Genomic DNA, 14815 nt, shown 5'->3' on the forward strand with positions numbered 1-14815 from the left:
GGTTATTGACCCATCAAATTTCCAAGTGGACAATATTCTTGAACTCTTACTAGTCGAACTGAAGTGTGCAATAGAAAATCTCCAATAAAAGATCTCCAGAGTTGAAGAATTGATAGAAATGCATGATTATTGGATGATTAGAGCTGACAACATTCTCATTCCAAATGTCCATGAGCTGAAGAGTGTAATTGATGCAATGAAAGCATACATAGCCAAGGCTATAACTCTAAAGAAAAACTAATGCTCTGATAGAGGATTACACTCTTCTTGCAAACATATGACAAGTGTCACCTCTTCTCTCTCTCTCTCTCTCTCTCTCTCTCTCTCTCTCTCTCTCTCTCTCTCTCTCACTTTTTGATATTGTAGCCATAATTGGCATTCTCATTGTAGAATAAAGTTTTGTAATAGATGACATATCCAGTCAATCCTATTTTTAGAATGTTCAAAGATGCTCTGTTGAGTAATCATGAAATATAACTAGCCAATTACAAAAGGTCCTATAAATAATTTTTTTTGAGAAGTAAATAAGATCAAAAAAATGTAAATAAGAAGGGCTCTGTTGAGTAACCACGACTACTATGTGAGACTCTGCATCCATGTTTTGATTTTGTCATTCATGTTAGTCTAGTTTTAGTTCTTGTATGATGGTTGGAATGAAATGTTCTATTGATGAAAATTGTAGGATTGCAAATGAAATGAGTTTTGTTTGTTTCTTTTTAGTGGTTATAAGCTTTATTTCCCTTATTTGTAGTATTACATCATTTCCTCTATTCTATACAAGTTAGTTCATGTGCATCTTCATGGCTATGTGGGAAGTTCGGGATTTGGTTAATGTACGCCACTAAGTAGGAAACATGTAGTTGTTGTGAAGTCTCAGTAATTTGGGAAATTTGGGTATTTCTTAGTTAACCATGCTTTCTCTTCTTATGTAGTATGCATTGTTAGATAGTCTTGCATTTTTGCATCTTGCATTTAGTAGATTGAATAGACTTCATTTAGGTGTTAGAAGAACTTAAAGTGATTCATGTGCATTCATAGTTGTGGAGCTTTGTGAGTCATAATCTAAAATCCACTTGGATTGTTTATATTTTTGGGCAATCTAGTCATACAACATACCCCTAAGCCTTGCTGATCTACTAAAAACAATATTCATTACAAAATATTTGCATACAAGGGAGATGTACCTTTTTAATTCAGGGGCCCTTTAACCCATTTTTTTGTTAACTACTTCATCTTTCACCAAATTGAACACATTAAGAGTTAGCGTATACAACCAAATCAAGGAAGAAAAACTATTAACCAACATATGCCAATGCAAATTTCAAAATACAACTATAAAATTTTAAAAATAATAATTATATATATATATATATATATATATATATATATATATATATATATATATATATATATATATGTAATGTAACTTCCTAAACTTACATATAAATAAAAAAAATAATATACGTACTTTTATCTTGTAACATTTTTACCTTTTATAACACCCTTGATTCTCATGTAGCTACTCCTTAATTTCTCCTTCTTATTATGTGGGAATAAGAATACATTCATCCCTATATATTTCTTTTTTAATTATGGTGGTCCACCTTTGATATTAGTTTTATAAATAATGACCACCTTTATTAGTCCTTGCTGTTAGGCAAGAGACTAAAGATTTCACCAAACATTTTGGTATTAATCTATTTTTGGGATGATGTGCAATCTTCATAAAACAAAGGTTTTGAGCAATATTTTCATTTAATTGAATTTTTTTACAGTTAATTACTATTTTATCATTGGTTACTTCAATTTTTTTGAGTAGTCTTTTCAATTTTAGCTGTAGAAAATTGTTAATTATATGCATCACATTTGAGGTATCCACCCATTTGCTACATGTGTTGGTTACCAGGCAACTCCGCAAGAGCTACAAAAAATTATAAGAAAATTCATCTCCACTGATGGGAGCATGGCATTGTTTGAAGGTATCAAACGAGTGTCATCTATAGGTAGAATCACCTGGAATTTTGCATGAATGCTTCCTCTATCCCCAAGTTGATGTATTAATTTTTTTTTCAATTCCTTTTCAGTATGTCTTCTCCCAAACAATGTGCATTTGATGTGGATGAAACATGGTCTTCATCTTGGACATCTTATTCTACATCACAACCCTAGTTCAAACTCAAAGGTATTTTTATCTAAATTCCTCTCCATGCCTCTATGGTGGTCCAGGGCTCCTTCCATCCTTGGACCCTATCCTTTGGTGTTGGAATTTTTCTCACTCAGAAAGGGTCCTTAGTCTTTTTGCTTGGGTTGTTTTTCTTTCCCATTCCTTTTATGTTTCTTCTCGACCACCATTTGGTGTTCCTATTTTTGTGGTATCTTGTTGGATATTAATAAATTTATTATATCTTATCTACATTTTAGGAAGACATACTTGAGGGAGTAACTCTCCTCTTCGTAGATTTTGCATTGGAGGATGCTCTTGATTTCACTCATTTCATGGTTTCTTTCTTAATTCAAGTTCTTCTTGATTTTTATGAGACATCTTCAGAGGCATTTGATTATTTCTCAAAGATCTCATCTATGAGGCTTATTAGTTATTCATGGATATTGAGTTTCTTTGGCATTCACTATTAGATCTCTTTCTTTACAAGGAGAATTATATTTTAGTTGTTAAAAGATTCTCTTCTGGCTTTAGATCCTTTATTGATTTTGAGGATACATAATAATGAGGAGAAATCTAGTCTTTATATTTCTTTTCATGAAAGGGTTCTTATATTGCATTATTGTGATGAATGTAGTTCTTGGGGTTTATTGATGATGAGACCTCTAGACATTACTTTTACCAATTGTATATAATCTACAGTATCTCTTTTCTAGAGAGGATTTTTTCCCATGAAGTTATCTCCTTATCTTTGAGAGTATAGTTGCATAATTAGTTGTACATGGGTACCTAACATGAGATAGTGGAGGGACCCATGTTGCACTTTAATTTAGATCTTATATGATTTGTATAATAATTGCACTCCCTAAATTACACTTAAGGGGGGGTGTTAGCACAAATGAGAATTTCTTATCCACTTAATAGTGGGAACTTATTCACATGTTAACTTAGGATCATCTTAGTTATCCTTATATCCTAGGTCAATTACTAGAAATTAGTCAGGATAGGTCATGTCTCATTATTTAATTTAGCTACATAAGTCATTTAATATTTTATGTGGGAATATATACATGGACTAGTAATTGTTTGTAACAAGTGTAGTTGTGTATAACTCATTACACCTTATCTAAATAGCCAAGGGCCTTGTAGATTTGGAGAAAAAGAAAATATATAATATCAATACTTGTGCAAGCTTATGTTGCAACTCTTATAGAAGGTATATTTCTTGGTTTCTCCCTTTAAATATGCAACTTTTTTATGGGCTTACTAACATTTCAACACCTTTTAATGAGGAGAATATCCAAGTTATTTAACAATATAGGACACAAATAAACAAAATTAAATGCTAAATTACATACTAAATAGATCACAATTGACAATGAAGAGTTCAAAAGATTTCAAACTTTAGAGGTGAAAAGTTGAGATTAGTAACCACATAACTAACCTTAGAAAGTGAACTTTTACACCTAATCTAGTGCGGTAAAAATATGATACAACCAAGGATGAGAGGGGTCTCAAAGAATTCAACCCAACCCTTTTAGTATGAGTCACACAAAAAAATAAAACAAAGAATTGAGAGATGTGCAAGATAGACCTTTGAGTTATTAGATAACCAAGTACAATGGATTTGCAACATGCAGTCTTACATTCCAAGCATACAATCTTGCTTTCATGAACCTTTCAGAGATTATCTTTCTATACTACCTATCACTAACTGCTACAAGATTCCTCTAGCCATCAAACTTTCCACTACTACCATAAAGACCAAATACAATATCTTATGAAGTCTTCCCAAGTGTCAAACATTCTCCAAGAATAGGAAAAGATATTGCATCATAGGTTAGGACTTGAATCATAAGAATATTCCCAAAATAGGTAAAACATGATGAGCTAACCCAAAATTAGGTAAGCCACAATGTAGAATAATTGACAGATGAGCCACAAAGCTTCATCAATCAAGGAAATACTTTTTAAACTTGGGAAACAAAACCTTGTCATGAAATGTGAAGGACACTATTGTCCTGTTGGAAATCCAAGATATCTCAAAGGTGAAGTAATCAATCAAGGAGAAAACCTAAGTGAAGGTAAAAAAATGATGCTATGAATACTCTACGTGATGTGCAAGACCAAATAATGCAAACTAAAGGAATGCTAAAAGAAACTTAGTGATAGACAAACTAAAATAAATAGAAAATAAAATATTTTTGTTAACCCAAGATGCTCTTACACAAAACACATGTTGTGGCTAGAGGAAAACCAATATGGTCAACCTCATAAATCTAAGAGGAATCTTTAACTAGTATGCCCTTACATTCACAAGATATTATTTATACTATCTACATGTTGTACTTTTTCCATTTGTGGTATCCAAAATCTCTTTGATATCATCTACTTGCTACTTAGGATATCATTGTTCAATATCTAGTCCACTAGTGTTACCAAAATATGCTTCATGGTACTCATACAAGTCTATGAAACTTAGTATAGGTGATATATCCATTTCCTCTACCAATTCTACGTCATAAGCATTCCCTAAGTCAGATATCCTCAAGATCTTATACATTTTGAACTTCCTCATATTTTTATATGTTCCAACTAGAAATATTCCCTTCTTTAAAGAAACCATGACCTTGTCTCCTACTAAAAATTCCTAATATTCTTTCTCCATATCTTCTCTCTCCTTGTACTTTTATTTCATGAGTGTTGCCTCCTTCACTTCACTTAATCTCCTAACTAATATTCTTTTATTTTGATACTCCCTTATGACTTGTGTCTGTAACTATCTCAAATAATGTCCTTCATGTACTCCTATTCAATAAATTTTTATAGGTGGATTCTTCTTGTGCTAAAACCAAATCCCAATTGCAAACTTCATCTCCAACCAAATATCATTACAAATTCCCAACTCCCCTATTTACTAACTTTATTTTTCCATCTCTCTCTAGATGAAACATAGAATTAAATTTCAACTCAGTTTAATCTTCTTCTAAAGTATCCTCCAAAAAAATCATTTAACCTACTATCCCAATCAAAAACTATACTCTTAGGTAACCCATGCAATACGACAACTTCCTTGAAAATCAAATCTACTACATGTACTACATTTGTAGTCTTCTTACAAGGAACAAAATGTGACATATTTAAAAATCTATCCACAACCACAAATATAGACTTAGTACCTCCTTGTGTCCTCAATAGCCCAAGTATAAAATCCATTCTAATGTCTTCACATAGTCTAGTTGGTATTATCAAATATGTATACAATCCAATATTATGACTATTCCCTTTAGAAAATTAATAAATTAAATATCTCTAAACAAAAGTTATTGCATCCTTATGAATCTAAGGAAAAATATAATTCTCATTCACCAAAGCCACTACCAAATTGTCTAGCTAACCCTCCATAATGTTTTTCTTAATTGGACTATCTATCATTGAACCCCTAGGTATACACAGTTGAGATTCTCTAAATAACATAAATCATCTACAAGCTTTCCAAGGTTCTACAAAGTTAAGGGCCTCATATAATGTCTTCAACTCATCAAGTCCTAACACTGCAATAATCATTTTTATTAGTAAAATCCTACTCAAGGCATTGCAACACAAATGTGTAACTCTACAAGAATTCAACCCATCACCTATGTTTATGATTCAACTTACTTTGACTATTGAAATATTGTAATTCTTGATGATTGATACACAACACAAATTCCTTAGGCAATAGCTATTGTATCCACATCTTCAACTATAACATAAAATTATGATCCTAAATTGGATACCTTCACTTTGAATCATTCAACTTTTCACTACAATAAGTAACATGTCTACCTTCTAGATGGAATACTACTTCAATTGCATTTCCACTTGTATCACATCCAATGTGAAATACTTTTTTGAAATCTAGTAAGACTAAAATAGGTTGTTTAGTTACCTCTTCTTTTAACAATTCAAAACTCCCATTTTCTCCATTACTCCACTTGAATTACTTTCTATCCCCCTTTATTGTATGAATCGTAGGTCTACAAACCAAAGTGAAATTCCTTATGAAATTTCTATAGAAACTTTCCAATTTGTCAAATAATGTTACATCTCCCACACTTTCAAGTGTAGGTGACTTAATGATTGCTTTAACCTTCTCAAGTTCCATCTTCAATCTATCTATTGAGATCACAAATACCAAATACATTATCTCCTCTATTATGAAAGAAAATTTATTGATGTTTATCGACAAATTATGTTCCTTCAATCTTTGCAATACTTATCTCAAATGCAACTAATGTGACATGGTCAAGGTGAAACAATCCCTAAAAGGAGAACTTCAATAATCATTAAGTTGGTTTTCAAGTGTATATTAAAAATTTAGGACATAAGCCTTCTTACATCCCAGACATATAGACCTGATTATTTATTAAATCTAGTACCATCCTTTAAGTTATCTTATGTTATCCACTACTTCCTAAAACAAGGACTACTAGCATACTTATATACAAGATTGCCAAACATAAGTTGTCTTACTCGATCAACAATCTCCAAGACAAAGGAAACATATAACAACATATAGGTCAAGACCCAAATAGATGCATCATGATGTACAAACACTCAAGAGGGTTAGTTACATGTATAGAAACATAGAACAAAGTGCCAATCAACATTGCATGTGGAACTCTAGCGCAATTTGAATCTCGCCAACTTGGTCGTTAGAATAGGAAAACCAATATAGGATTGAACCAATCTTAAGATGACTTTATCCAGACACATCGAAACAAGTTGAAAATCTAGACATGTGGTATTTATGATGCCTACACCAATCTATAAGGATTTCATAAGATAACAAGCCAATTGGATCAATCACACCCTAAAATAATAGAAAATTTATCCAAATTAATAGTGTTAGAGTAATAAAGTATTTTCTTATTAATTAAATCATATTGATTTAATTATTAAGTCACTTATTATCTCTAGTTTACTTAAGCTAAACTTTGGGCATATAATAATTAATTCTTATATTAATTATTATCATGCAACCAAGGTTAGTTACCTATTAGGATTTTGATCTCCTTTTATAAGGATTGATCTCTTTGTAACTATTCATTCACTTTTGATAATAGAAATTTCTCTTTTTGCTCATCAAAAATGTCTCATCTATGGATTTGAGAATTCTAGCCTTCATAGTTTTTTCTTCTCTCTTTCTATGATAGGTGTTTGCATGCAGGTGATTCTTGGAATCTGCAGGGTCACCTTTTTCAGTGCACATTGAGCCCAAACAGACCTCACCATTGAGCTCAAAGAGCCCAAAAACACTATTTTCATTTAAAATTTGTCCAATTTGGACACAATTGGAATATAAGGCAAAAAAAAATTGCTCCCATATTGGGAACATTTCTCGATGTGGTGGTTTATAATTTTTGGACACTAAAGTCAAGATTTTTCAGCACTGAAATCAAGATTTTTTGGCACAAAAATTGAGATTTTTCGTCACACAAATTGGGATTTTGCATAGAAACTGAGGTATTTTGGTACAAAAATTGTGGCTTGTTGGCATGAAAACTAAGGCACTTCACCTCTACTTTCCCTTTCGGGTCTTTTGACCTACTTGTGGTTTTTTGGTCCTAATTTGCTCATCAAAACTCCATTTTTCACAAACAAGATATCATTGGAAAGTTGATTTTGAGTTTTTCGTGATGGTGCAATTTATTTGGACTTTTGGTGTTGTTTGGTTTCTATTTTATGCATTCAAAGTCACAGGTTCTATTTGTAGACACCTAAATTTGATTACACTATTTTAGTAATCCTATTTAGTTATCTAAAAAGGGCATTATTAATTAAATTTCTATTTAATTAATCCTTTGTCATCCCCTAGTTGATTAATTTAATTAATCATCTATAGTCCTAATTGATAAATCAAATAATCTATTATTTATCAATTAAATCCTATTCTTCTATCTAATTCCAAAAATCCCCATTTATTAAATAAATCTATTTGATAAATGAAATCCTCAAATTCAAAAACCCCTAACCTATCTCTAATCCTCCATTTAGCCTAATCCACCCCATCCACCCATACTAACCAAGCTTAGCCACTAACTCACCCACCCTCATTAATGCCATCCACTTGTACATCTCTAACATCCCTAATCTAATCCTAAACCCAAGCCTAATCCACCCTCTAATGTTGTCACATTCTTTAAACAAGTTTAAGACTTTCCTAATCCAAACCAAAGTCTCCCCTCAAAAAAACCCAACCACTAAGTCATGAGTGCTCTTACAAAACATAAAGACTCTTACAAGCCCACTCATGACTCTTACACCCATCTTCCACACTCTTCCCTCTTCCACACTCATTCCTCTTACATCCCTCTTACATACTCAACCCCACTCATCATGCCCTTAACCAACCCTTAACCCTACCCTCTCACACTCATCCTCCTTGTGACAAGTGTCACCTTCCCATTGGTGCTAAACAAGCACAATCCATGTGCTCCCCTTTGAGTGCATCTTAGCCCTCCTTAAGCCTTCATCCATCCTTGCATCTAAGCCCTCCATCCCTCTACCCCTTAGCCTATAAATTGAATCCCATCCCAAGCCATTTCATCAACAATCTTTGAGCTAAAGTTACCATGCTATTTTGAGAACCAAAGCCATCAATATTACCCTTATAATGCCAAATTGAGAGCTCACAAAGCTACCAATTTTCCATTACCCATCTCCATTGAAGCAACTTTTGAGCATCTTGAGCATACATCCACAGCAAAAGGACACATCTACAGAATCAAGAAAGCATGGATTGTTTTCTCTTGTGAGGTTTGCACTTCTTATTTTTTTTCTTTTTCTAAGCATATATGTGAATTTAGTTTTTGGTTTGTGAATGTTTACTTTATTTGTTAATGTTCTTTGCACACTGATTCTGGTTCTACATTTTGGCACGCCCGGTGGGACCCCACTATGGGTCATTCAATCATCTATTTTCATCTATATGTCATTTTTCTAACCGTCTAATGTTTGTTGTTGTTTGAGTGTGTTGTGAGGGTGTTTTTCTTGTTTTTGCAGGTTAAAGAATGCACTTAGGAAGAAGAAATACCATCTAAAAAAAAAATTCACATTTTTCAGCTTTTTTGGCGCAGTTTTGGCGTCTGCAACCTGTTCTGTCTGCGAAAATTCGTGTCTACGCAAATCGACATTTGTGAAAATCCGCATCTGCAAAAATCTGCGTTTGCGAAAATCTGCATCTGCGAAAATCGACATCTGCAAAAATCCGCGTCTGCGAAAATCATCGTCTGCGAAAATCTGCATCTGCGCAAATCGGCGTCTCTGCTTGTCACCTTTGTTCTGTGCTGCAAATCTGTTTTTTCCTCTTCGTATTTTGACAGACTATCTTCTCTGGTTGCTTATGTTCCATTTTTGCTTTATTATTTGACTTTTAGTGGTTCCGTAGGATTTAGACCATTTTAAGCATTTTTACGCGTTGGAAAAACAACAAAAAAAGTTAAATTTTTTTTTTCCCATAGTTAAGCTCTCATTTTTGAAGATTTTGGCTAACTAACTAAATTGCCTTTTTTTTTTGTCTCATTGCAGGTTGGAGCACATATGGAACCACTAACCATGTTTCTTGCAGGTTTTCATGTTGCTAAAAAAATGAACTTGAATGTTCAACCATTTGTCTTTGAATGCATGTTGCTAAAAAAAAAAAATGAACTTGAATGGTTAAACACATTTTTCATTGAATGAATGTTGCTCAAAAACACACTCTTGAATGTCATGGATTAAAATCAACTTTCTTTGGAATGTATGCTTAAAACAAAAAAATCCAATCTTGAATGCCAAGGATCAATTAACCATTACAAATCTCTTTTTCACATGCAATCTAGGTAAAGTTTGATTTTTGGACATTTAAGAAACTTTGTTAAGTTAAAATACAAATTTACAAAAATCAATTTGAGTAGTTCCTTGGACTCACCTCTTTTCTAATCACCCATCAAATATTAACCATTGGTTGCAATCTCAGCGCCATTTATGGGGATGGGTCTACTTGAAAAAGGTGTTAAATGTTCCACAATCTAACTCACTCACTTGGTCTTTGAACTTTTGCTTTAACTTTGTCAAAATTCTTAAATGGCCAAAACTCTAGATTAAATCGATCACACTTCAAGTTTGGGCACTAAAATTGAACAACAACTGACGTGGAGAGCCTCCGGGCGCGTGCTTGAAATCGAATCTCACACACTTTTGTTTTGGGCTTAAAACAAACTCACACTCAATCTTGAATGCCTTAAAGAAAATTAATCGGTACTTGACGTGGAGGGCCTCCGGGAGCGCGAGTTTGCTTTTGTTGACCCTAACTCTTCTTATTGTTTGCATTCTTCGATCGATTTACTTTTGTTGGCACTTCAAGTTGGAATTGAACATTGTCTCTTAAACATGAGTGCTTGCAAAGTCTAGATTAGCACACATAAGAGTCAGTTGGTAAAAGAACAAGCGTGTTTTTTAGCCCAAGGTCATTTGAGTCTTCTCTCCCCTTGTCGTCTTTCGAGGCCATCTTGGGTGCATAAGATTAGGATCCAAAACCTTGTTTCTTTTTAGGAGGCCTGCTTGGGGATTTCATCACCCCTTGGACGACCTCAACTCTAGTGCTCCGGCGGAGTATAAGAATCGGGAGGTGAATCGAAAGACACCTCTCTTGGGATCAAGATTTTGTCATTTGGGCTAAGCCTCAAGGAACTTTATACCCTTGAGAAGTGAAAGAGGAGAAGTGGTTTACCGCTCCTCTCGACTGTGTGACATCCTTTTGGTCTCATCTACGGATTTGGGCCTCACGTACCTTGCGTATATCGAGGACTCCCTAGTTAAACCAATTGTCAGCCTTGTAGAAAACCATCTAGGATGTTAATGTGTTTGGAGTGACTGATCGAAACATTTGTAGAACATACACACTCCTTTGGCGCAAGTATCACATTCTGAGAACCACAAACTTCTATCTGGGTGTTCCTATCTATTGCTTGTTTTTATTTTACTTGTTGAATGAATGTTTGCCAAACTTGGTCAATCCTAGCTTAGGGCACACTTAGCGTAGTCACTGCCTATTTTGGAAGTTGAACAAGTTGAAGCAAAACAACCGAGATTTTTCCCAAAGCCAAGAAAATTCAGGAATTTATGTCGGAACAACCCAAACCCAAACAGAAGTTTCACAAGGTCAAACTCAAGCCATCTCTAGCATACCAAGAACTTTCAGCCAAGAGAAAAGAAATAACACCAAGCCCACAAATTTCCAAACTCCACAAAGCAGAGGACAAAGCTACCGACGAAGCACTTCAAGAGGCCTGGTTAGAGCACACCATCAAATTTAGTCAACATCCAGGAGTTAATCCTGCTTATGCCTTACCAACTAGGCATGATTTCTATGATTAGTGACCCTTGTTTCTCCACATCTTCTTGGATAAGCTTCACTTTAGAGTCATCTTTGTAGAAAAGCCAACCATCTTAGGTTATCCCCTTAAGCATTATTAGCTCATCCATCTCATTTAGAATCAAACCATCTAGCCAGCAATCCAAAATCTGCACATCGAAGCTTTCAAAATTGTTGTCACCTTGCTAAAAGTTTGCCATTCCTAAAATCTTCCAAATCCACCAATCTCACCAAGGTTATCCCTTTGACATAGCTTTGTCTAGGGTAATCTAGCTTTTTCACTTGTTATCCCTCATCACCTTGAGCTAAAGGTTGGGATTCACAAGTGGTCAATCTCGTGTTCTTCCTAAAGGATCATCAGTCTATCCTTAAGTTGACACAATCACCACTAAGCTTGCACATAGGAAAGCAGACCTTTTGTGCTTTGACAACATATCTTTGAAGTTAGAATCCCCAACCCAATCCTCCTTAGGTTTTGTCATATAGCTTTTCCTCAACCTAGGAAATCATTTGCATAGAAAAGCCTTCCCCCTTTTTGCATCCATCAGTATTATTGCATCTCATCCCTAGGAGCATTTTTCATGCCACCCGTCACTCGCTTAGCCAAGAAGAAAGAAACAATGGAGCCCTATCATTTAGATCGAACAGCCTCACCCCCCTTGAGCACTCAGCCATCCTTCAGCCCAGAGCCAGCTATGCCATCACCTACTGACATTGAAGCTTTCATGAACCAACCAGGAAATGCAGTATTGGTAAACGCCATTATAGACAAAAACAAAGAGACAATCATGGCTAATTTTCGAAGGGACAATGTAGGAACCTTTGACTTTGGAAGACCCCCTCCATTATCAGATCCATCTCACCCATTGTTTGGGCAGCTGCCACCACCCATAGGCTCTTATGATCCAAATTATCCTCAATATATTCCAAAAGAAGAGCCTCCAGCCAATCCATATGACCCAACAGACCCAAAAATACCATCATCCACCCAAGTTGAAATCTCTATGCCGCAAGCCAACCCAACCACCACCACTCCATCCTTGGTTCATACCTCTCCGCTCCAAACCCCCTTTACTCAAAATACCTCACCGTTCACCCCCTTCACTATTGCTGCTGCTCCCCAACCCAACCTTCCAAATCCACCCATCTCCCAAATCAGTGCTAGCATCTTTGGCCAACCTCAGCAATATACAACAGGGATGCCACCCATGGGGCCAAGTAATCAACTTTTCATCGCCCCCAGCTTGTTCACCACAGCCCAAAGTACAATCCCATCATTTCCATTAAGTCTTGGGAGCTCAATACCACCAGACACAAATCCACAAGCTACTACCTTCACTCCACAAAGCTATCAAATCCCACAAGCTACTACCAATCTTCTACCAAGCTCCCAAGTGACCCCAGCTCCCACCACCACTATACCAAGCTTCCAAATCCAGCCACCAAGCTATCAAACCCCATCAATTCCATTCCCAAGCTTTCAATTCCCACCACCTCCACCACCAACTAATCCATTACCTCCTATTACCAACTACTTTTCAATGCCACTTCTAGGAGGTAATCCACCACCCCAGCCAACCACCAATTATTTGCAGATACCATCCCAAATGGGGGCACAACCCACATATATTGGTCAAACCCCACAAGCCCCCCGATCCTTTCCCCAAGCCTCACAACCATCTTATACCTTACCTCCACAAAGCAATCCATTTATCCCACAGCCAGCTTATGTTCCTCAATCCCAACCTCAAATCCCATATCAACAGCAAGCCTCACAGCACATACAGCAATATGCGCCACCTCCCCCTCAACAACCCATCATCCACCATGCAGCTGCCCAAACAATGTACAATCCCTATCAGCAAATCCCTCATAACCATCCATATTCAATGGCCCCATCTAGCACATACCTACCTCAAGGCACTCCTACATTGGGGGTACCCCAACCATCACCTATCAATTCAGAGTGGGAGCAAATGAAGACAGCTCTGAAAGCCATCCAAGAAGGGAATGATCCAAAGACATTCAAGTTTGAGAATGTGTGTCCTTACCCATTTGACAGAGCCATTACCACGACACCATTTCCCAAACACTTTGAGGTACCTAAATTTGACAAATTCAGAGGAAAAGGAGACCCTATCACACATATCAAAGAATTTTACATGCATTGCCAGGACGTGGCATACAATGATGTCTTCCTCTTGCGCCTTTTTCCCAAAAGCTTGGCTGGACCAGCTCTTGAATGGTTTTATAGAATCCCCTATGGCACAATTAAAAACTTTGCTGAATTATCTGAGGCATTTGTAGCCCAATATGCCCATCTTGTTGAAACAGAGCTATCAATAGTTGATCTTGTCCACACCAAGCAAAAAGGTGGAGAAAGCCTTGCCGAATACTTGCAAAGATGGAAAACCCTTACCACCTGCATATCCTGCACCTTGCCAGAACGCCATGTGGTGAAAATGTTTATTGATAATGCACATCCCAGCTTGGCTCACCACATGACCATGAACTGTTTGCAGACCTATAAGGATATCAAAGAGGAAGGAATGATCCTCGAGCAAGGACTCATCAAAGATGGTGTGGTAAAGATTTACAAAGAGGCCAACCAAAATCAATCACATTCCAATGACAAGTCTAGGTATTGGAACAAAAACAAGCATGTTGCAATAGATGGGGTTACTGACACCAGACATGTGAATATCATTGGTCCTTCTCAAAACCAGTCTAACCCACCATATCAAACAAACAACCAACAAGCTATCAATTACCAACAACGAAACAACCAAAGCTATCAAAACCACAATACAAGACCCAACTTTCAAGGGTCTAACAATCAAGCTAATGCCATCAATGTAGCTGTAGGGAAAAAGCCCAGATTCCAACCTGCACCTAGAAACTATACACCCCTTGGTGAGCCATTGGATGTTATTTTTGAGAAATTGGCTAAGGAAAACCTCATCAAATTTCCTCCTACCCAGCAAATTGATCCAAGCCAATCCAAAGCTGCATGGTACAAGGACAATGAGTATTGCAAGTTCCATAGGGTAAATGGTCACACCACCCTCAGATGCATGAAACTGAAAGACTATGTGCAAGACCTCATTGATTGGAAGGAAATCACTGTTGGTGCCCAAACCTCTCCCAATGCAGGCTTACAGATTTATCAAAATGCTTTTCGTCCACACAACAACCAAAATCCTGGAAAAGCACCTATCCAAAACAACACCAACAACCGCCAGCCAAACCAACAG

This window comes from Cupressus sempervirens, chromosome 8 (genome assembly GCF_028749045.1).
Source record: "Cupressus sempervirens isolate cs-2001-9-10 chromosome 8, ASM2874904v1, whole genome shotgun sequence".
Lineage (NCBI taxonomy): Eukaryota > Viridiplantae > Streptophyta > Pinopsida > Cupressales > Cupressaceae > Cupressus > Cupressus sempervirens.